The sequence below is a fragment of the Periplaneta americana genome, chromosome 13 (assembly GCF_040183065.1).
Source record: "Periplaneta americana isolate PAMFEO1 chromosome 13, P.americana_PAMFEO1_priV1, whole genome shotgun sequence".
NCBI lineage: Eukaryota > Metazoa > Arthropoda > Insecta > Blattodea > Blattidae > Periplaneta > Periplaneta americana.
Window position 1 is genome coordinate 53,909,104 of NC_091129.1, and position 19,918 is coordinate 53,929,021.

General features: G+C 36.5%; 3 long non-coding RNA genes across 3 annotated transcripts; 2 read left to right on the plus strand and 1 right to left on the minus strand.

The window, feature by feature from the left end:
- Window positions 1-3,624: 3,624 nt before the first annotated feature.
- On the plus strand, window positions 3,625-4,902 carry LOC138711917 (uncharacterized). The gene is made up of 4 exons (XR_011335529.1): window positions 3,625-3,802; window positions 4,235-4,426; window positions 4,626-4,684; window positions 4,832-4,902. It is a non-coding gene; the product is annotated as an uncharacterized lncRNA (long non-coding RNA).
- Window positions 4,903-4,929: 27 nt separating this feature from the next.
- On the plus strand, window positions 4,930-6,770 carry LOC138711918 (uncharacterized). Its single transcript, XR_011335530.1, has 3 exons — window positions 4,930-5,701; window positions 5,804-5,928; window positions 6,270-6,770. It is a non-coding gene; the product is annotated as an uncharacterized lncRNA (long non-coding RNA).
- Window positions 6,771-7,567: 797 nt separating this feature from the next.
- LOC138711916 (uncharacterized) lies at window positions 7,568-9,019 on the minus strand. The gene is made up of 2 exons (XR_011335528.1): window positions 8,696-9,019; window positions 7,568-7,925 (listed from the first exon to the last, which is right to left on the minus strand). It is a non-coding gene; the product is annotated as an uncharacterized lncRNA (long non-coding RNA).
- Window positions 9,020-19,918: the final 10,899 nt, after the last annotated feature.

Below are 19,918 nucleotides of genomic sequence, written 5' to 3' on the forward strand. Positions count from 1 at the left end.
TGTGGACAGTGCTTTAACATTTTAATCCAATATTGTTTCCATACAAAGTGCTAATCGCTTCACAATAGCTGCCTGTGTTGTCTTCGGTTTATAATAAAAACTTGGCTTGAGTACAAAGTTTAAATCTATGTATGTCACAGGGATATGCGCCATGTCACTAATATCCTGAATTGTAGTTTCCCAGTATTGTTTAGTCCTCGGGCACCCAAGAAAGCGATGTTGAAGATTGTCCTCTTCTTGACAATAGGGGCAGAGTGATGTTCGGGCTAATCTGATATGGTATAATTTGCTGTTTGTTGGAAATATATCATTGACCACTCGAAACCATAGGTCTTGCTGTTTAAAGGTCAAAACACTGTTTCGTATATTCTTCCAGATCCGTTTCCAATTATACACAGGAAAACGGCACACAATTTTAGGAGCTGGCAATCTTCTATTCATATACTTATAAATATATTTATCCGTGACAGAAGCTGGAATGTTTTGTGGTATGTAACTGATTTCCTGTTTAAAAATCCGTGTTTGTGGTGCATAACTTGGGAGACATCGTAAATCCGGTGGATTCTCTAATTTGGCTATGGATACCCATTTGGAGAAGAATGTGAAGGAGAAGTCATCTCCCTGTCCTTGGGCGTGAAGAAGATTCCGGTAGATGAAAAGACTGAGTGCTTTAGTATAAGGGTCAAAAACTCCTAAACCTCCTTGATTTTTTGCCAGAGTTATCTGATCCCTTGGTACTCGAAGGATCTGACGGTTCCACAGAAACCAACCTGTAGCAGAGCGCAATTTCTTACCAATTAGACTTGGAATGGGTAAAATTTGAGCAATATACCAAGCTTTCGCCAGAGCATATGTATTGATATATTGCGCTCGCTTCACTAAGCCGGCGAATCGGAATTTTTGTGCAGTCAGGACGTGACGAATAGCATTACTGACCGAATTCCAGTTATATCTTATTGTTTGACTAAGATCGTTGAAGAAAGTGACGCCTAGAATTTTGATGGACGACTGAATACTAAGCCAACTGGGAAGTGGGATCTTGTCTTCTTTCCCGATGTACATAGCCTTCGTTTTCTTTTCGTTTAATTGAGCTCCCGTTTCTTGACTATACTGTTGCATAGATTGATACATTCTTGGCAAAATGGTGGCATAAACTGCAACTATAGTAACATCATCCGCATAAGCTCGAATAATAGTATCTGTGTTCGTAGGGTAAATCGAGGAAAAATTCTGTAATAAAGGATCCAAGGTGAGAGCAAAGAGATGCATAGAGAGAGGGCAACCTTGCCGCACCGATCTTTCCACAGGGAAAGCTTGTGTAAGATGTCCATTTATTAAAAGCTTTGAATTGCTAACAGCCATTATATTGCGTAAGCAAGCTATGAAAACTGGGTCTATGTTTAACTCCATCATTCGTTGTAGTAGACAATTATGCCGTACTCTATCAAAAGCATGGTCAAAATCAAGGGATATGAGTATATGACTTCGTTGATTTTGTTTTGCGACACTGATGCTATCACGAATTGCACATGTAGCGTTGAGAATGTTTCGGCCAGCTACTAAACATTGTTGATGAGGTCCTATTATATGCGGAAAAATTGTACTCAAACGTGTCTTCATACACCTCATAAATTTCTTGTAGTCACTGTTCAGGAGAGTAATGGGACGGTAGTCTAGAGCTGTCTTCGGGCAAACAATCTTGGGTATGAGTACCATTATTCCCAAACAAATATCATTGGGAATAGCAGGAGATGTCACCATAGCATTCATTATTTCTACCATTTCCCGCTCGATTATACTCCAAAAAGCAATGTAGAACTCGACTGGAATTCCATCCGCTCCTGGTGACTTATTCAATGGATTAGCTTTAATAGCTGCCAAAATATTTTGTGTGGTTAAAGGCGTTGTGAGTGTAGCTGACGGCGGGTTATTCTGATTGGCTTGTATATTGATACTTGGCGCAGCAAGCGGTTCGGACTTAAACATGTTTGTGGGTGTTGACGTAGAAATCCGTTAAGCACAAATGTAAACAACAATAATCCCACTGGATGAATGATGCATTTCTGCAGTTGGGAGTTGAGCGACTCTAATCTTCAGTGTACGAGATAACATTGGCAGGAGATTCAAAGGCAACACATTCAACTTGAAAAGTGTTTAACGGATTTCTACATCAACACCCAGAAACATGTTTAAGTGGTCTATATGTAAGGACGGCATATACATATTGTAAAAGGACAGCTAAAATTAGTAGAATAATGATTATTTATACCTGAGTTTCCTTTCAGAGTCATTATTATACCAATATCTATCTAGGCTCATAAACATTGTTTAATTGCACTATGGGCAGCTATAATTGGTACCATAAACATTGAATACAGTTGAACTTTCCATCGTATTTGATTTTATACCATTACCAGTCAGGCACTTGGCGAATGAATGTACCTTGTGAGGTTTTTTCGGTGCACGACGCTCCGACAGTCAGATTCGAGGCTCTCCAGGGAGTCGCGTACCTAGCAGTGCTGCTCTGTGTAGACGAATATAAAAATAAGCTACGGGTTCGGAGAGAAGATTACGGGAAAGCATGGGATTCATGGGTAGAAAAAGTAGTGGTGGAGATTACAAACTAAACGCAACTCTCTCTATTGCCTAGAATGCAATCAGGGGCGGCTATTCAGGTGAAGTAGTTGAAGTACCACTTCCCCTATTTGTATGTAACGTTTAATTTTATCTGGTACTATAATTAATTTTAATTACTACCGCTACCGTATTTCTAATTTTTTTTTTTTCAGTCTATATGAACAGCGTTTAGTTGTATAAACAGTAGCTGTACCCGTGGCTGGTAAGAAAAATGGCAACTGTTACGAGCACGGAGTGGTGCGGTGTTTATTGCAGCGTACAATTCTGTAGGGTATACTCGTAGGCGAAACTATTTGGGTTCCCATTCTCATTCGACACTTGATTTCCATGGTAACGTGACGTCACACACTGAACTAACAGTCTGCCTGTGAAGTGCATTTCTGAGGGCCTGTACTACGATCGCCTGTTAAAGCTCCAGATTCGTATACTCCAGTTTAGCAATCTGGAAGTTAAATATTTTGTTCTGTACTACCAGCAGATTTTAACTGCAGGATTGTTATACGGAAGATATAGTAACATTTTTATTACGTTGGCAATGAAGTTACTGAAAATGTAGTGAAATTTATTGCGTTGGTATACCTTTCCCCGCGTATTTCATGTTTATGTTCCGTGTTTATATGATACTATTTATTTTGAGGTTTTATTGTAAGCATTATTGTTATTATTTATTATAATACTGAAGCTCCAGCCAAAAAAATAACAGAGTGAAGAACAGAAAATTACACATACTGTATGAAGAAACTTTACATGGAAGCAAAAGGTAAGATTTTAAAGGTTATGTTTCTTTTCGAATAGTAATAATTCCTACCATATGATAGTATTTTGGTTTTAATTAGTAGGCCCAAACAGGACGGGTGCGGGTTCCAGCAAAAGTGCGTTTTTCTCCATAATCATTGTTTTATTCATGTGTAACTGCACAAGAAGTGTAGGTGGCAATTATTTTTGTATTGCAATTAATATTAAGTGTGCTTTCAGTTTGTTGTATAGCCTACATTATTAGTGAATAGGGCCTATTTCGGTAATTTTTTAGAAATAGTGTACTTCACGGCTTCAAATCATGGGTCGAAGGCACAATAACTCGTTTAAAAGAGAAAAGTTCACTGGTACTGATAATAATGAATGATGTCTTTGGCCTGGGATTTCTAACCAACATTAGTACAGCAAGGTACACTGTTCCTAGCAAATTACCAATATTTCAGTATGTTAGGCCTACGTATTTTACTGTTAATAAATGGGCGGATATTTTGTATTAGGCCCATAATACCATTCGATCACAGATAGGGCCTAACATTATTTATTAAAAGAACAGCATGAGGTGGAGAGACGTTTCCACTAAAATGCAATAGGCCTAAGTTATCTCTTTGTAATGCACATTCAACACCTCGTAAAATAACACAGAAACAGCAGATATTAAGTTTTTTTCCAAAGTTTCTATGTACAGTATAGTCATATGTTTGATATTGTACTGACAATCGTCCATTAAAAGCTTTTGCTTATTTAGGTATAGAAACTTAGATAAGGGAAAAAGAGAAATACAGTATATTTTCTAATGTTGTAGGTTGCATATGGAATTAACCTAGTTTTACTTCCTTTTTAGTAATATAGAATGAAGCATGGGAAGAATATAGTAACATCAGCACAAATACAAGGACCTGAAAACAGCTGAGAAGCAAATTTGAATTCTTGGAAAAGAACACAAATAAAATTGCTGCTGCAGAGAGACAATGCAGGCTACAAACAATTGGAGCCCCTCCAACTGAAGCAAAACCAAATCCAAACTTAGCCAAGGGTAAGTGATTTAATTCTCCTATCAATTGAGTGATTTCTCAGTGATTTTGATTCATATTCAATGCATAAGTTCACTTATATGTTAAATTATACAATTATTAAATAATAAGCAGAGGAAATTGTATAACACAAGTTTGAATTCTTTTTATTTATTTATTTATCCATTCACTCATTTATTTATTTACTTACTTTTGCTACAGCCGAAGTAGTAACTAAACCAAGTTCCACTGATACCAGTGCAGCTAATAACACGAATGAGGTTAGTGTGTAAGGAATTAAGAGTCAGAAGAAGAGATGATGAGCTTTAGAGATAAAAAAAAAATATTAGATTCTTGAAAATTGTTATACAAATTTAATTTAATGTCGGTATTACATTATAATACTATTATTTCTTTTTTATTTACAGTACCATTCAGGTTCACAGTGCAATTCTTTAGTTTTTGAAGTGAAACTGGACATCCCAACAATATCTCCAGATAATTTGATTTATACTACAAAACGTTCTTTCACATTCTACGTATGATGCTTACTTTTCCAATCTGAAATAGCTGTAACATGTAAACACATTTTCAGCCAACATGTTGAAAATAAAACTAACACACATACTATATGAAATCTGCAGCAAGCAGTAGATAAATAAGATACAAAAATTAAAAAAAAAAAAAATGTTAAAATATAAATTGTACATAATGATGAAATGGTCACAAGAAATGGATGTCATAAAAAGTAAACATCATTGTATTATAATATTATGTGGGATTTGAGTGGGAATTTGAAATTTATAAATGTAGGCCTAAAATAGAAAGTACACTAAACTGAAGAATTTATTTTGAGATTTCTCTGTAATGGGTTTGTAATCAGATTAGGCCACATTATGTTAAGTTGTATTTCAATTCTACTGTGAGGATTCTCACTTTGAAACTTGTGAATGATTTCTTGTGTACAGAAAAACTGAAAAATATCTCTTCATAAGATAAAACAGAAACTGACTACACTCTATTTACAATAGAACTATTTGCTTGGTTTTTTCTCTCTCTTTTTTATTGCAGCTTTACTTTCTTATTGTTAAAAATGAGTTTGGATTAATAGCACGTTAGAAAATACAATACTGTTACAGCTGCTGACTTTGAAGTGTCCACACCTTTATGATAAAACATCATCTTTCTCCAGAATTAAATATCTTAAGAATTAATTCCACTCTTAAAATATTACAGAGTTAGCTGGTGCAGCAGATGAAGGTCTTCCACTGTACGGGTGTCTACACAGTGTAATGAAAGTAAGTTTTAAGTGAAATTACTGGTTTATTCAGTGTAGGTAGTGTAGGCTAAACCCAGAAAGATCTGAATATAAGCATATATCCCTCTCTTAAATATTTCAGCTGATAATGGAATAATAGCTGATCGAGTTACACCCCAAGGATGCTTAAAAAAAAAAAAAAAAAAGCAAGCAAGCCTCTGAGGAATGCACTAGCCACATCGAAAAATCCTTCTCCATCTGTGAACTGTAAGTTTAATGTTTACTTAATTATACTTGAGATGTTGGAAATGCATGAACTTCAATACTATTACAGTGATTTCTTTAAAAAATACATTAGTTGAAAGTTGGATGCTAACATTATAACAAAGAATGATTTGAAATAAAAGTAAGTCATGTCCTGATGTTTGGAAAGAGATGGGGTTTGGAATATCAAAAGTAACATTTGGAGTTTTTACATTACTTTTTCCTCCTCTTTAATGGGTGGTCCATCTACAAGGACATCTTCAATTAGTGGCAGAAAGTAAATGCTACGAAAATCACCCATTCTTTATGTTTTAACAAAAAATATGTTTAATTTTGTTGACCAGATTTGTTTGACCTGGATGACTGGGAGATTACTTCTTCTCATCCTTCTAATGGAGTGATAATCTCTTGCAGCTGTTCTTGATCCATATGGTCTCTGCTTTATCTGCTAGTCTTCAGGATTAGGTTCGAGTCAAATGATAATTATAAGCTAATATAAGGTTTCTGGTTGGGTTCGGGTCTGGTTCAGATCAGGCCGAGATGGGCCGGGCCTAAGAATTATGGCCCGTGCAGATCTCTAACAAATGGGGCTTATAGCTGAAGTTGGCTCTGCCACAGTTTTCCAAGTTTTGTGTATTTGCATATGTATTTGTGTTGTGTTTAATTACAGTTACTATGTACTCTTATGTATTAGCCTGCATATTATTAATTTGTAAATATGACATGTACCATAGCATATATAATGAGACAGTGGATGTAATAAATGATTATGCTTATTGTATCTCCTGAAAAATGTCGTGTTTTGTTTACACAAAATAAATAAATAAATTTTAAACTTAATTGCAGCTATAGTCCATCTCTCTTGTTTTAAGTACACATTCACAGAGTACCTGAACATAATTGAAGCGTCAGCTGGAACAACTTTGTAAGTTACAAAATTTTCATTTGGTGTGTTTCCGTGTAATAATGTTGTATGTCATGTTACTTTGCTATACTCCTTGGCTTGCAACTGTCCATCAATGCAGTACGTGAAATTTGTCCACTCAAAAGTTTGCTACCCTCATAAGAACAAAGTTGTACGCATACACATTTTTGCAGCTCCTGTGAATTTTACCAAATGTAACTTATAATGTTGTTCCAGCTGACGCTTCAATTAATGTGCCTCTTGAAAAATGTTATTTTACCATATTTTGCTTATGTAAAATAAATTTGAATTGCAGATACAGTGCATTAGCCTGTTAAGAGATCACTGTGAGGGATCCAAGCAATAAAATATATTTAAAAAGTAACGATATGAATATGTTTGCATACATGAATCACTAGGCCTAGCGTGAATGAAACAGCTCCCTTGCAAAACATAAATGCCAATTCCAAAACTTTCAGGAAATGAAGAAAAACTGTCACGTCTAAAATTCAATAAACTGTTACAGTTTGTTAAATAATAATATATAGCAAGCATATCTTAAGTCTGATTAGTGAAATATGTTAGGCCTACTCCTACTGGCGAGCGATATATGCAAGGAAGGAGAAGGGAACTTGCCACCCTACCACATTATCTCCTGACAATTGTCTCATGAGTGATGCCTTATTGGTATTCCAATCTATCTTCGGAGAGTTGATTAAACAACTAGCAGACACAAAATGAAACAGTTCTAGGAAAACTTTAATCAAGACCTATAATATGTACACAAAACCTGTATTAAAATACTATTCAGAAGTACTCGTAACAGCATCAAAAAGAGAGACAGAATCCCTCGGAAAAAAAAAAAAACAAGCCTTGCACTTAATTACTGGAGCAAATAAAACTACTCCCAATGAAGCATTAAAAGTCATCACTTCAATTAAACCAAGCAGTAAGTGCAGCACTAGCTCGATTGACAACAATTCCTGCTGTAACTTCGTGGACCCCACAAAAATCTCCTACTGTTGTCAATGTTCTCCCAGTGGCATAGAATCTCAATACCAGTAGTAATTGGTCCATTGGAGGTAAGGCATTATTTCTGGAAAAATGAACAAACAATTAGATTTGGTTACACCTTTACCGGTAAATCTTTACAATAGCGTTACCAAAAGAAAGCAAGGACTCCCTATAGGATAGCCTGGAAGAGCGAGGTTTGGATGTAGTTTTGACATTTTTTTTTTTTTTAGACAATTGTAAATATATGCAAATCAAACTAACCTAACCTGTCACTAAACTCGATCTTACGAAAACTTGTCTTTTCCCTTTAATTAGTAAGGAAACACAGTTACTGAAATGAATGTGCTGCCCTTTCTTGCCACCTACCCCTTCTATCTCGATAGAGCGATCCCGCCTACCCGTACCTCTCCATTGGACTCCACTTTCACAGCAACTTTCCACCTTTATTTGGGAAATTGGTATCGGCACTCAATTTTTCTTTCGTTTACGGTACATATTCCTTGACTAGAAGCCAAATATGTGAATACATTTGTATCTTAAAGTGGCAACGCAATTGTGAAGAAATGATTGTTTAACATATAAAGGATTTTGATATATTATATACGGTTATTATTTTTTATATAAAAGTATTTTGAAACTTATTGTAGGTTGCCCTATATTATTATATCAATCACCTTAATACCTTGTAAGGACAACAGAACACCTGCATGAAGCAACATTCTAACCTCACTTCTACTGTACGCCTATTACAGGTTACTGTACTTAAAAATAATTATTATAGTGCTATTATATACAAAATATTAATGTAATACCTACCGAAATAGTGTAGCTTATTATTAACTGTGTACTTACGATCTGTGTCTTGTTTCAGTTGATCATTGATTTCATGTAGTAGGTTTCATTACTCGAAACTGTCTAAAAAAATTCTCGTCATCCCACTCTTCAAAATTATTTGGACGCAGCCTAATTCGTTTTGCTGTTCTGATAAACGAAGCATCTGCTCCAGAACTTATCATCAGAATCAGTAACAAAATTAAATTGATCCTTCAAATCACCAGTTGTACGACGTGCAGCCATCTTGATTTCAACACTGAGTTCCAACCTCCGGATAACGCCTATCTGCCACTCTGGCTTCCGGATTGCTAATCTGGAAGTTTAGCCTCCAGATTGCACATAACCAAAAGCCGTAGTACGCAATTACAACCCAACTTCCGGATAAATATGCCATCTGCCGGATAAGTTTAAACTAGAACTTTATCCGAGAGTCGTAGTACAGGCCCTGAGTCTTTCATTTAAAGAGAGGTGGTTGAGGGTTGTTGTATGAGTAACCAGTTTGTATGTCTAACGGTACTTATAAATGACAAGGGTGGAAGCTGATCTCCAAGGCCTTAGGCTACTGTTAAAGGACAATTTTGCAGTACTACCTGCCTTGAGAAAAGTATTCTCATTTCTTTTGTCCAAGCAGCCACCCTTGCAACGGTAAATTAGCTCGCTCTATGTTATTTTATCAGGAATACACCCCCTACATTCGCAAAGTTGGAAAGTTGTTCTCGGACAGCGGTCATAGTGGATGTAGTGGCGTGTATTCTTTTGTATCATCCCAGTTTTGTTCCAGCTCTTGTATTCGGACGTTTAACGCGCGTAGTTGTTTGTACATGTGTTCTTAAAGAGTGTATATTAATATACAGTATTATTATTTAGTGTGGTTATAGTGGTGATTAGTGTAGCCTATATATTACTGTGAGTGTGTGTATATATAACCCCACAGTGTTTTTTTATACAAATAGATACGGTATTTGTATAGAAAATGTTTATAAGCGTGTGTGAAATGTGTAATCCATTATGTATCCGGAAAATGACATAGTTTGTAATTTATTAGAAACGCGGTTTTCTAGATGGAAAGACGAAGATAAGAAAGATCTTTTAACTTCTGGACGACCCACAGTTCCACTTGATTTTTGTTTCTTAAAAAGTGTTTAGAAAATAGAGAAGTCATACAAAATAACATTCAAGAATTCTTGGTATTCAGAGTTTACGTGGTTGTGTAGTAGCAAATATTTGCAGAAGTTATTCTGTTGGCCTTGTTTGCTGTTCAGTACAAAACATAATGCATGGAACAAACAGGGATTTGGGGATTTCCAAAATATAACGCGGTCATTGCACAAGCATGAAGATTTGGGAGAACATTTAAAATGTAAATTAAAATTAAGAACTTTTGAAAGGAATAGGAACAGTATTGCTGATGCATTGAAAGAAAATGCGAGACTGTGTATTATTAAATTCAATGAAAATGTGCGAGTAAATAGACAATTATTGAGGATAGTGATTAAGGCGGTGTTATATTTGAGTAAACAAGAGCTTGCGTTCAGAGGACAAGACGAGAGTGTTTCTTCGACAAATCGTGGGAATTTTAAGGAATTATTGTCACTACTAATTTCAGAAACTTTCGTGGTAAATCAGTGTCATTATGATAAAACTAAAAACATATTTAGTGGCAATTCAAAAACCATTCAAAATTAAATATTAGGTTGTATTTCAGAATATTTACAAGTTCACATAAAATATGAAATTAGCAATGCAAGTTTTGTTTCCTGTTGAAGTTGACGATAAGACAGATATACGTCAAAAGTCACAGTGTTCTGTCACTTGTACGATTTGTAGTTTCGGAAGAAAGAGTAGTTGAACGGTTTTTGGGGTTTTATCAAGTAAGTGCTGATAGGTCTCCTGCAAATTCATTTGACTTGTTAGACAACATTTTAAAGGAATTATGCTATGAAAAGAAATTAATTGCTCCGTGCTATGATGGGGCAAGTGTCATGTCCGGAAAATTAAATGGACTCCAAAAGAGAGTTAAAGACAAAGCGCCTCAAGCAGTTTTTGTACATTGTATGGCCCAGCGTCTTAATCTAGTTCTGCAGCAAAGTTGTAATAAGATCTCGAAATGCCGAATATTTTTTGCAAGTCTTAGTGGCATTCCGTCATTCTTCCATAACTCTGCAAAACGAACCGATATGATTGAACTTACTGGTGCTAGACGAGTATCAAGTCCTACTGATACCCGTTGGTCGTCTAATTCCTGATTTCTTAATGTCATAATTGGAGATTGGAACAAACTAAAAAGCGCATTTGAATTAATTCTGAACAGCGAAGACGCAGATACTAAATCGGTTAGGCTCTGTAATGGTTTCTTAAATGAAATGAACAATTTTGAATTTACATTGTTGGCAGTTGTGTCCAATGATATTTTTGGATATACTGACATTTTGTTTGATGTACTTCAGAAGAAATCCTTGGACATTGTTTATTGTGCTGCAAAGATAAAACTTAGGTGTGACCTGATCAGCAATCAAAGAAATGAACAGCATTTTTCTGCTTTATTTGAAAAAAGCAAAAGTTTAACTAACATAAATTTGCGTCAAGGATGTACAGCAACAGAAGAGGAGCTTTTTCGCAGCTATCTAATAATATATTATGAAATATTGGACACCATTTTAATGGAAATGCGTCTGAGATTTCAAGACTGAAATAGATTAAGATTTCTCAGCCTTGCTGATGTAATAAAATTTGAAGAGTACGCTAGAGACCTCCCTTGCGATGGATTAGAAAGTTTACAGGAGTGTTATCCACAAATATTTGTAAATCTCAACGATTAAGGCAAGAACTTCGCCTCTTCTATGCTGATGAATCTTATAGAAATCTTACATCTGAGAAAATAGTGCAACTGCTTGAGAAAGATAAAGACATTTTTGAAGAGACACATAAGTTATTCTGTTTTATTCTCACCATTCCTTCCACAAGTTCTTCCGTCGAAAGAAGCTTTTCTTGTTTGAAAAGACTGAAAACTTTCACTCGGAATGCAACATCGCAGAACAGACCTTCAACATTAGCCACCATAGCTCTTCATAGAGATGTACTGTCCAACCTGAATGAAGCTGAGACATTTTATGAAAACATCATAGACAGATTTTCAGCTTTAAAAGACAGGAGTTTTGAGTTAGTGTACAAGAAATAGGGTGAGTACTGAAATACATTTATTTTCTTGTTTGTATGTGTTCTAGAACTAGTAAAATTTTACATAGTCAACGAATGGTATTAACTACTTATGGTATTAGTAAAATTGTGGATGTATTTGTATATGTGAGTATCACTTCACCTATTACTTTCACAGCGAGCCGCTACTGAATGCAATACATAGGCCTAAGCAGAGGAATATAAAAAAAAAAGCGCATTCATTGTGTCCAACGGAGTAGAGTTGATATAACAATATTGTGCTTATTGTATGCTACTATCTTGTGTACATTTTAGGTGAATGTAATTAAGTTGAACCGCGATTAATAGTAGCCTATATTTTTTACGTTTAACATCTGAAATCTAATAAATTATAAGTGAAGAGCGTAGACCCTAATAACGATCATCCTCCTCGTAAAAGAGGCAAGGCGAACAAAGACGCAAGACGCAGTTTTCAGACAAGAACGATTTCCTATGTTATGTGCTTTTGTTGCAAATGTGTTTTCACTGTTCGCGACGACTTATATTTGTGAAGCTGTATTTTTATTAATGAAATTAACAAAGTCTCACATTTGTAGCAGAATGTCGGATAAACACTTTGTCTAATTATCTTTGGTTAATGAAGGCTAAGAAAATTAACGCAAATATTCATGAATTTGTTATTAAGAGAACGCATTGTCAGCTCTACGAAAGCAGTTTATTCCTCCAAAATGTAAACTGTAAATAAATCTATTTGACGCAAAGAAGTACGTTTATTATTCCAATAAGCACTTGTCCCTTCGACGGAAAACACTTATTGCATTTCTGACTGGTCTTTCAATATCGCGTCTTAGCAGGCTTCCCTTACCCTCGCGCTGGCCAGAACCATTCGGCTACCTTCGGCCAAAGCGGCTAAATTCTTGACAGCAACTAACACTATACAGGATAGAAGGTAAGGTAGTACATTAACTGACAGGAGTCATAGAACTCGTTATTTAGAGTAAGTTTTATCAAATAAAAAAAAATTATAGGACTTACGGAAGTGAGATAATTACAAGTGTTTCGAAAGCGCTGGCGACAATTGCAAGATGTCTCAACGCCACATAAGTAGTACCCCACACCCCATTCGGTCAGCGACTTGAAGGGGTGGGTTAAGTTGAACTAACCGTGTATCTTACAGCAGGTGAGGGGAGGACGGCAGCAAACAAATGTACTGAGCTTCGATGCAATACATCGCGAGCTAATCTGGGGATAAATCTTTGCACAAAAATGACCTACGTAAACTCCGGATAGCGACGTACCTGTTAGTTGTTTAGTTTGTGTAATTTAATGTCAAAAAATGTAAATTAATAACCCGAATGAACAAAATAGCTCGTGTCCGGGCGCAGTTCAACAATGAATGCAGAATTATCAACTTACAATGCAATATACTAATAATTCAATACTAAGTATGGCGTAACAATTTTAATTTAAGCAAGAAATACGTACAGCAATAACAAGAAATATCGTGCAAATCAAGATTTCAGGTACAACTCCCTGTAAAGTTGATTTGAATAATTTCGAGGGAAAAATTGTTCCGGAACCGGGTATCGAACACGGGACCTTTGGTTTAACGTACCAACGCTCTACCACTGAGCTACTCGGGAACTCTAACCGACACCGATCCAATTTTTCCCTCTATATCCACAGACCTCAAAGTGGGCTGACAACCGTCAAGCAACCAACTTCGAGTGCACACTAACTCCATGTGACTTAAATTGTGGTTTTCTGTTAACGAACAGTAACGTGTATTATGCAAATCAAGATTTCAGGTACAACTCCCTGTAAAGTTGATTTGAATAATTTCGAAGGAAAAATTGTTCCGGAGCCGGGTATCGAACCCGGGACCTTTGGTTTAACGTACCAACGCTCTACCACTGAGCTACTCGGGAACTCTAACCGACACCGATCCAATTTTTCCCTCTATATCCACAGACCTCAAAGTGGGCTGACAACCGTCAAGCAACCAACTTCGAGTGCACACTAACTCCGTGTGACTTAAATTGTGGTTTTCTGTTAACGAACAGTAACGTGTATTATGCAAATCAAGATTTCAGGTACAACTCCCTGTAAAGTTGATTTGAATAATTTCGAGGGAAAAATTGTTCCGGAGCCGGGTATCGAACCCGGGACCTTTGGTTTAACGTACCAACGCTCTACCACTGAGCTACTCGGGAACTCTAACCGACACCGATCCAATTTTTCCCTCTATATCCACAGACCTCAAAGTGGGCTGACAACCGTCAAGCAACCAACTTCGAGTGCACACTAAATGCGTGTGACTTAAATTGTGGTTTTCTGTTAACGTACAGTAACGTGTATTATGCAAATCAAGATTTCAAGTACAACTCCCTGTAAAGTTGATTTGAATAATGTCGAGGGAAAAATTGTTCCGGAGCCGGGTATCGAACCCGGGACCTTTGGTTTAACGTACCTGAAATCTTGATTTGCATAATACACGTTACTGTTCGTTAACAGAAAACCACAATTTAAGTCACACGGAGTTAGTGTGCACTCGAAGTTGGTTGCTTGACGGTTGTCAGCCCACTTTGAGGTCTGTGGATATAGAGGGAAAAATTGGATCGGTGTCGGTTTGAGTTCCCGAGTAGCTCAGTGGTAGAGCGTTGGTACGTTAAACCAAAGGTCCCGGGTTCGATACCCGGCTCCGGAACAATTTTTCCCTCGAAATTATTCAAATCAACTTTACAGGGAGTTGTACCTGAAATCTTGATTTGCATAATACACGTTACTGTTCGTTAACAGAAAACCACAATTTAAGTCACACGGAGTTAGTGTGCACTCGAAGTTGGTTGCTTGACGGTTGTCAGCCCACTTTGAGGTCTGTGGATATAGAGGGAAAAATTGGATCGGTGTCGGTTAGAGTTCCCGAGTAGCTCAGTGGTAGAGCGTTGGTACGTTAAACCAAAGGTCCCGGGTTCGATACCCGGCTCCGGAACAATTTTTCCCTCGAAATTATTCAAATCAACTTTACAGGGAGTTGTACCTGAAATCTTGATTTGCATAATACACGTTACTGTTCGTTAACAGAAAACCACAATTTAAGTCACACGGAGTTAGTGTGCACTCGAAGTTGGTTGCTTGACGGTTGTCAGCCCACTTTGAGGTCTGTGGATATAGAGGGAAAAATTGGATCGGTGTCGGTTAGAGTTCCCGAGTAGCTCAGTGGTAGAGCGTTGGTACGTTAAACCAAAGGTCCCGGGTTCGATATCCGGCTCCGGAACAATTTTTCCCTCGAAATTATTCAAGAAATATCGTGAAAATCAGGAAATTATGTCCAAATTAGTGAAAACACTTAGGATTGACGTTTCAGTTACAATTAATGAAAAAATAAAATTGATGTAACTTTGTGAATAAGATGTAATTAACATTATAGTTTGTTGTTTTACGAATCACTAATTCTGGGCGTTAATAATGAAATGAAGAGTAATAAACTCTGTAAACCACATTCCACTTACATCTTACAGGTGTTGTTCAAAATGTCCACCATCAGCGTGCGTGCAGCTTTCACATCTTCTAGTCCAATTGTGACGAACTCGGGCCAGTAGTTCTTCACTGTTCCGAATTTCTTCCGCGGCCTGGATCATGTCTAAGTACTCATGATTTGTGAACTCCGGCATCTCGTAGTTTTGAAATAAACTAAACTGTATCGCTGTACGTCCAACTGCACACTAGTGCAATGTAAACATCACAGCCCTCCGGACAGTGATGCCAGATTTTTAGACCTTCTGTACGTGACCCGACAATCAATGTTTCCAATGTTTCTTCAGTAGATTAATTCGAAATCTGTGAATTTTCTAATTAAAATACTGCTGCAACGTGAACATAATAAACGTTCTCTTCCTTTTTACACAAGAAATTAAACCGTATTCTAAACAGTATTCGTAAAATTCGCGATCGAAATGTCGGCATAATAGTATTATTTTTCAAAATCCTCGCAAAAAACGAGCAAAATGGTATTATACTCTTTTTTTGTTCGTTACGCCTATATTTCAAGAAACCACATCCTACAATTAATGTACTATCTTACCTTCCGCCCTGTATAGTGGCTCTGCCGGGAGCCTCAGTTCGGCACCCCTGCTCTTCGGGAATCCTTAAAAAGGTACATTAATAAAAGGTGGGAGAGAAACTTTTCTCCGAACCCAAAGTGTATACGTGATATTCGGTCAACACGGCAAAACTACCGCGTGACAAAAAATAGAGAACAGTTTTTATTCCATTACATTTAAGATAACTTTGATAGCGATTCTGAAAATGAATACGACCGTATAATAGTATTTGGGTCAAATTCGCACTTTCTGAAACTTTAACGTTCAACAACTTGGTATATTGATGGCGCGTTTCAAACAGCTATAGACAACTGACGCAACTACAGTAGTAACTGTACACGGAGAATATGCTGGTAAATCCCTGCCACTTATTTATGTCCTATTTCCGAACAAAAGACAATCATCCTACGAATATGTTATGGAGGTAATTACGCAATGTTTCTCCGATGTTGAGGTGGAATTCTTCACAATCATCAGTGGTAATTTGTGATTTTGAACTTAGCATCAATCGAGCTGTTGAGAATATATTTAGACGGGCCACATTACGGTTCAGTTTCTGCCATCTGAAAGAGTACATGGAGAAAAATTCAAGAATTGGAGCTGCAGGGCTTTTATAATGATCGTGAAAACACCTCTGTTAGGCTAGCTTTCGATGAAATATTAAGTCTGGCTTTGGTCCAGTCGAAGACGTGTTGGATGCCTTCCAGGCTTTACTTAAAGCAATCCCTGGGCAACTGAAAGATTTTTCGACATATTTAGAAAGTACTTAGGTACATCATAATTCGTTCTAGAGGCAGAAGGCCTCCTGCTGAGGTTCGTTTTCCTCCGCTACTATGGAATCAATTCTATGCTGTCAGACCCAATGAACCTCGCACGAACAATGCAACAGAGATGTGGCACAATCGGTTTCAAACAATTGTGCCAAAAAATCTTTTCTTATATAAGTTAATATCATGCCTTCAGAAGAAGAAGCATGACACAGAAATTATGATCGATGAGCTGGATGTTGGGAGGACTGTTGCACAACTGCAGAAGCGGAAATAAGAACCTAAATCAAAGACTGCGGACCATAACTTCGAGGTACGACGAGTTCAAAGACCAGAGACGGATATTAGAATTCCTACATGCTTGTGCCACATTGCTGTTTAATATACCAAAATTCTGCACTTCATTCCACAAAACAAACAATATTTTGTAATCACTTTTACATACCAAAATATATACAGATTTTAAGTAATGACTTGCGGGATCAGTTTACTCCGGTTGAATTTTCATTGGATGGATAGCAATGGGTGAATTTACCGAAGGTTTAAAATACTGCTGGTGAAATGTTTTTTCGGTGAATGTACCCTGGGCGAACTGGCTAGAATCGACAAATATTTTAGGACTGTCCGTCAATATTAGTCATTATTTCAAGACGACAAAAACATGTATGAATAAAAACGTTCTATTTTGTAAAGTTTTCCTATTCAAAATGTTTTCTACACAAAAAACACCTACACTACCACTGGTACCTATATTTTAGTCCCGCTTCAGAATAGAGCAGGGTAAGGTATTATTATTGTTATTATTATTATTATTATTATTATTATTATTACTTATGCATTTGTATTAATTGTAGATCTGGTTGAGTGGAAGAGAAGGTCTTAAGACCTTAACTCTGCCAGGTAAAATAACATAAATTATTATTATTATTATTATTATTATTATTATTATTATTATTATTATTATTATTATTATTATTATTATTATTATTAGAACACGGACTGGAACTGTCCTCGCATGCAGGCCGCTAGGTTGGACCCATTACACTACCTTGGATAGAATGGTGTGCATATCCTAAGTCCTCCTCTCGCATTACGGATCTCCTTGCACAGCTCCACCGAACTCCCCTACAGCCTACATGATCCTTCTACCTTTCAACGTAGGCCTCAGCGCGGTCCCTCAACCTCGGTCCCACGAATTACAATGAGCCCAGTGGAGAGCCCAAGATACACAGCGCTACCATCAACAACAAATGACCACATATCCACGGGGTCCAAGTTCGGTGGCGGTCCGCAGTCAACTCAACATCGGAGCATGTATCCAACGACGAAAGTTACCCAGCAATCCTGCTTCGATTGTTTGATGGAGAACCTCGCAGAAAGATCAACCAGCTAACTTGTCCCTACGGATATTTCGCCTGCAGAGGCTGCGAAGAGCGTAGACAGACAAACCGACGGAGAGAGACTGAGTGTGACAGTAAGCTGTGATGGATGTGCAACTCCAACACAAGCAGCTTTGCACAGTCCACGGTGCCTTATACCGCAAGCAGCAGTGTACATATGGTACTATAATGTATTATGAAATATTAAACATTAACTCTCAATATTTTATACTACAATATCGGATAGAATAAAATCTGTATAGTCCTCGTCTACATTTATAAATGATGTATACGTGAAAGTGAAACGTTGTAGAAGAAATAGTACGAAAATTTGTATCCGTTTTTCTGGAAACACTGATTTGTGGTATATTATGTCATTGCTGACCTAAGGTCATTAATCTTAGTATATGATATCCTTTGAAATAATTTAATTGAGAATCATGGTTATCAATTACTTAACGATAAAGCAAGAATGTTAATGATATAGGTATTTAGAATTTTATTAAGTTACTTATCATAAGAAGCACTTTTATATACCTTATGTTTTAGAGAAACAAATTGTATTAGTCTATATTAAATATACGCAGCTAAGTTACTAATTTTATGCTGACATTTTTAAATTCGACGTCATAACTTGTGCAGAATTATTAGCTATACTTCGCACGAAAACATGACGACCTTCCCTCATACCCTTCACCAGTTAACTGCAGGCACGCGCAAGGGATAAACCCTTAGCCTAGTTGCCAATTCTTGAAGTCATTGTGATTTGCGAACGTTTTTCAAATTGTGTTCCGTGAAACCGCGAATTTCAGGGAGACTATTAGGCCTATCTTTGTAAATATATCTTAATTTATAATTACTAAAGCAAAATTGGTATAAAAATGAACAAACTTATTTTAAAAACACTTTATATTTATATTTTCACTAACATGTTTTGCCTAAATAAACAAAGAAATGCAGAATTATATAATAAGTGTTAAATTCTCATGTTATTGAAGTTCCAGAATTTTATACTTAATTAAGGATGTTGCGCTGGTAAAATTTTCGGAAACTGTGATCATTGAATAGCAATAATTTTATAGTACAAGAGAGTAAAATTAGATTTTATCCGCTTCGCCTTGGATGTTTACTCTAGTGTGCTATACAATATTTTATTCATTACTGGTATGTAAATTTGATTTTAAATTGTAGGTCTTTTCTTTGTAATGTGTTGTTGGCGAAGACGTTCGTATATATACTTTTTAATTAATGCTAATATGTTGGTTGTCATGTAGAGAGTGATTTAAGTGCTGTAAGTTGAAAACTTTTAAGCAGTGCTGTGAATAATGTCATTATGTTGGTTGCTAAGGACGGTGAAATAAAGATCAGTTTAGATACCAGCCATGGATAAATGTATTCCTTTTACATCATTTTTTCATAACACGAAAATCATATTAAAGCACGAAAGAATATATTTGTTTCTCTGCCAGTTTAGTTGCTGATTCGATGCAAATTTTCTGTAGGCCTAAGGAACGTTATGAGATACGAAATATGATTTAATTAAGGGGGCATATACACTTCTTATACCTTAAAATTCTGTTATGTAAAATATAGGCTTAATATAAAATTTAAATTTCTACACCAAGTTCATTCAGGTAAAACAACTTGTATTAATTTTTTTTTAGTTATTTAACGACACTGTATCAATTACTAGGTTATTTAGTGTCGATGGGATTGGTGATGGCAAAATGGTATTTGGCGAGATGAAGCCATAGATTACCTGACATTCGCCTTACTGTTGAGAAAAACCTCGGAAAAACCCCAATCAAATAAATCAGCCAAAGCGGGAACTGAACC